Below are 5100 nucleotides of genomic sequence, written 5' to 3' on the forward strand. Positions count from 1 at the left end.
AGGTAGACACAATGTGATATGGGCATAGAGGAGGGCCTGATCCAGGCCAGGAAGGTGTGTATGTGCGTGGGTGGGGGTAGGGGTGGGGTAGGGGTTGGTTGTAGATGTCAGGGCAAAATGCCCCAGCAGGACAAAGGTGAAAGACTACCAGGAGTTAAATGAAGAGGAAGATGGGAGGCGATCCAGAGAGAGGGCTTGTTATGTGTAGAGTCAGAATCCAGATTGTTCCAGCTTGAAGGGTAGGAAAGGAAGATGGGGGAGGAAATGGCAATGATGATACTGGAGAGGAGAGAGAGACCAGATTATGAAAGCCTTTGAATGTCGAGCTAAGGATTCAAATTTTGACCTAAAGTTTAAGGAGACTTACATCTTAGGTTTGGGTTGTGGACAGAGGTGAATCTGGAGATGCCATGAAGCTCAAGGTACGACTGAGGAGAGAGATGTAATAATTTGCATGGGAATTAGTGCTTGTGGTTGATATTGAATGCCCACTCATTTCAGCCAATGTGTATAAAATTTGTTACTATTACTTTTGAGAGTGAAGACAGAGCAAGGTTGTCTCAATCAGAGTGTTAACAGCAAACAGAAGGCCCACTCAAAGTGGGATGATTGTTGAAGGGTTTATTTACAGACAGACAACACAAAGGTGTGGGCCTGGAGTCACTGCAAAGAATTCTGGAGTACCATGGGTCTTATAGCAGCGTGGCTGACGATGTGTGCCTAGGTCTGTTATAGACAGAATGTCTGCATCGCAGCCCCCCTAAATTCACGTGTGAAGCTCTAATCCCTAATGTGATGGTATTAGGACATAGAGCCTTTGGGAGGTAATCGGGCTTATTTATTTATTTTATTTAAATATTTTATTTATTTATTCATGAGAGACACAGACAGAGAGAGGCAGAGACATAGGCAGAGGGAGAAGCAGGTTCCATGCAGGGAGCCCGATGTGGGACTCGATCCTGGACCCCGAGATCACACCCGAAAGCAGATGCTCAGCTGCTGAGCCACCAGGCATCCCGGTAATTGGGTTTAGATAAGGTCATGCAGGGGTCATCATGATGAAATCAGTGTGCTTATGAGAAGGGACCAAAGAACATTCTCTCTCTCATTCTCTCTGAGGACACAGCAGGAAGGCAGCCATCTGCAAGCCAGGAAGAGGGATCTCACTGGAACCTGACCATGCCAGCAGCCTGATCTCAGACTTCCCAGTCTCTAGCACTGTGAGAAATAAACTTCTGCTGTTTAGGCACCCAATCTGTGGGGTTTTTTTGTTTTTGTTTTTGTTTTTTTTGGCAGCCAAGCTAAGACAAAGCCAAGCAGGCAAGGGCAGGAAACTGCTCTTTGAATCTGGAAGGAGTGAGACCATCATGTAAACTGGCGATTGAGAAGAGCAGTGGACTCTGGTCAGGACCTCACAGGGAGCAAAGCAGCACAAGAAATATCCTGACCTCCCATTTCTCCTTCCTTCTCTTCTCCAGATCCTCAGAGGGCTGAGAGGCCCAGAATGTAGGTCAGTCTTCAGGGACTAAAAGCAGGACACAGAGAATAGAGCATGAGTCTAAAAGGGCAAATGACAGAGGCCTGGCACAAACATGATAATTAAATTTCCCTCCATTTATCCTGTCTTGTGTGCTCCTCCCACCCCAAAAAAGTAAAAGAGAGTTTTTCTATGAGTTAAAAAAGGATGGGATCCCTGGGTGGTGCAGCGGTTTGGCCGCCTGCCTTTGGCCCAGGGCGCGATCCTGGAGACCTGGGATCGAATCCCACGTCGGGCTCCCTGCATGGAGCCTGCTTCTCCCTCTGCCTGTGTCTCTGCCCCTCTCTCTCTCTCTGTATGACTATCATAAATAAAAAATAAAAAAAATAAAAGGATAACTACTCTAAAAAATGTATAATGGCTCAAATATCTTACAGCTTGTTTCTTGTTCACACAGTGGTGCCAGGTAAACCCCACTGGTCGGTGGGGTGCCTCCTCTTGCAGTCTTTTGAGCACCAGAGCTGATGGAGTCTCTGCTGTCTTTAGCTGGTAGCTTCCAAGGTAGCCCTGGTGGTAGTCTGTGTTCCAGCCAGCTGCGAGGGGCAAAGGGCAAGACAGATCAAATGTGGGAAGTTTTAGTGGGCCAGGCCTGGCAGTGGCACAGGAGACTTCAGCTGGGACTCAGTCACAGGGCTGTTCCTATCTGCAAGGAAGGCGGGGACAGTGGTACAGCCATGCGCCCAAGAAGAGGAGAGCACGGCAAGAAGCAGCTAGCACCCCTGCCATAGTACAGAAATAATGTCCTTTAGCAAAAATTGGTTTGTACTAATAAGCTAACCTCTAGATAGAACCACACTACTCTTAAGAGATTTATGAAGTTTATTGCCCCACTCTTCACAGTGAAATTTTGCAAAGAGTGCAAATCACTAAAGACCTGAATTAGCCAAGAATGTCACATTTTAATTTCAAAATTTATAGCTCCTTTATTTTACGTTCCTTACAGGAAAGCCTCTCTCTACTTCCAATTTATACCTCTTTTTTGATGATGATGTCATCCTCCCATAATATAGGTGAATGAGCCCAACCAGGGTTTCAGTTTTGTTCTGTTTTGTTTTTAATATTTTATTTACTTATTTGAGAGAGAGAGAGCCAAGCGGAGAGGCAGAGGGAGAGGGAGAAGCAGACTCCCCATTGAGCAGAGAGCCTAATGTGGGCTCAATCCTAGGATCCTGGGATCGTGACCTAAGCCAAAGACAGATGCCTAACCTACTGAGCCACCCAGGCACCCCCAGTCAGGTTTTTGAAAGTTGCTAAAAGCACATCAGAAATATACACTGCCAAGAATCACAGAAGTTGATCACATGAGAGGGAAGAATGATTCTGTTCAGATGGCTTGGTATCATTGTCATGCTATTGTAATATAGTCCATCATGGATCCCTTAACAAAATGGATCATCTGTAAGACTTCTGAACTGTCCTCTTGAACCTCCCCTATGTTTCCCTGCATGGTAATTCACTCCTTTCTTGTGGGCTACTGTGTGCTATTTTTTGTGTCCATCACAGGGAATTATACATCCTCAGTTTCAAGTCTGTAACCATCTTGAGAGCAGATTCCCTGCCTTGTTGCTTTTATCCTCAGCTTTTCACACATCATGGTGCTTGTGCAGGCAATACATTGGAATGAAAGAAAGAATAAATGAATATCAGTGAGTATAATTTTATTTTGGGCTGCTGAAAATACTTTTTGTTTTTTGTTCCCCGCCCAAAAATACGTTCTTATTGATGGATGTAATAATCGCTATCCTTAAACTTAACATTTGTACATATGTCTGTCTCACATTTCTACCTAGAAAAAAAAATAACCAAAATATGGCCAGTGTTCTGGGATCATTTCCTCTCTCTCTTTTTTTTTTAAAGATTTATTTCCCTATTTTTTACATTTTTAAAAAGATTTTATTTGGGAAAAAGAGAGAGCAAGAGAAAGTGAAAGAGAGCTACAGAGAGTGAGAAAGAGCACACGCAGGGGGCTGAGAAGGGGAGAAGCAGACTCCCCACTGAGCAGGGAGCCTGATGCGGGTCTCGATCCCAGGACCCTGGGATCATGACCTGAGCCAAAGGCAGATGCTTAACCAACTGAGCCACCCAGACACCGCAAGATTTATTCCCTTCTTTTAAAAGATGCAAATGTATCCTAACAATCCAAAGTTATAAAAAAAAATTAAATAGGTAGAGGAAGACAAGTCTGATTTGCAAAAAGATTTCAAGCACCAAAATTTCACAACTGTTTGCCAAACTGTTATTAGTAATACTGCTATTCTTTTCTTTAAATATATTATTTTTTAAATATTTTATTTATTTATTTGAGAGTGGGAGAAAGAACAAGTTGGGGGGAAGGGGCAGAGGGAGAGGGAGAAGCAGACTCCCCACTGGGCAGGGACCCCAATGCAGGACTCAATCCTAGGATCCCGAGATCATGACCTGAGCCAAAGGCAGGTGCTTAATCCACTGAGCCACCCAGGTGCCTCTTAAAATATCCTTAATTGAGGTATGATTGGCATACACAAAAAGCTGGATATGGTTAATATATACATCTTTATGAGTTTGAAGGTAAGCACTCACCCCTGAAAATGTCACTATAATAAACAATGCATAAACTTAACCATCGCCCCTAAAAGTTTCCTCCCTCCCTCCTTTTCTTTTTCTTTTTTTGTGATAAGAACATTTAATTTAAGATCTACCTCTTAACAAGCTTCAAATATACAGTATACTGTTGTCAACTATCTGCATTATACTGTATACTCTAGGACTTTTTCATCTTGGAAAATTGAAACTATATATCCTTTGACCAATAATTGCCCAATTCCCCCTCCTCCAGCACCTGGTAATCATCACTCCACTCTGCTTCCATCAGTGTTCTTTATATAAACAAATTAATAGTTTCATAGATATTTAATTTTGATTAAGTAATTGCTGGCTAAACTGGAGGGTATTATGCTGAGTGAAATAAGTCAATTGGAGAAATCAATTATCATATGGTTTCTACTCATGTGTGGAATATAAAAAATAGTGAAAGGGACCCTAGGGAAAGGAGGGAAACTGAGTGGGGAAAAATTGGAGAGGAAGACAAACCATGAGAGACTCCTGACTCTTGGAAACAAACAAAGGGTTGCAGAAGGGGAAGAGCATAGGAAGGAGGGGATAGGGTAACTGGGTGATGGGCATTAAGAAGGGCACATGATGGGATGAGCAGTGGGTGTTATACTATATGTTGGAAAATTGAATTTAAATAAAAAAAAAAGTAATCTTTGGCTAAAAGATACTTTTAACTCTGTGGAAACTACATCACAGTTTATAGAAGCAATAGGAATGCCATGCTATTCTTTTTTATATATATATTTTATTTATTCATTCATGAGAGACATAGAGAGGCAGAGAGAGAAGTAGGTTCCCTAAGGGGAGCCCAATGTGAGACTCGATCCCAGGACCCCAGGATCAGGCCCTGAGCAGAAGGTAGATGCTCAACCGCTTAGCCACCCAGGCGTTGTGCCATGCTATTGCTTGTGCCATGCTTTTTGCTTACGTACGTGTTCAAGAAAGCAATGACACAAGATAAAACTTCGAAT

The 5100-nt window shown here is 43.0% G+C and overlaps 1 long non-coding RNA gene across 1 annotated transcript; it reads right to left on the reverse strand.

The window, feature by feature from the left end:
• Positions 1 to 365: 365 nt before the first annotated feature.
• Positions 366 to 2162, reverse strand: LOC140639394 (uncharacterized). Its single transcript, XR_012036123.1, has 3 exons — positions 1913 to 2162; positions 1449 to 1525; positions 366 to 428 (listed from the first exon to the last, which is right to left on the reverse strand). It is a non-coding gene; the product is annotated as an uncharacterized lncRNA (long non-coding RNA).
• Between the last annotated feature and the right edge of the window lie 2938 nt (positions 2163 to 5100).

The sequence above is a fragment of the Canis lupus genome, chromosome 9 (genome assembly GCF_048164855.1).
Source record: "Canis lupus baileyi chromosome 9, mCanLup2.hap1, whole genome shotgun sequence".
Classification (NCBI taxonomy): Eukaryota; Metazoa; Chordata; class Mammalia; order Carnivora; family Canidae; genus Canis; species Canis lupus.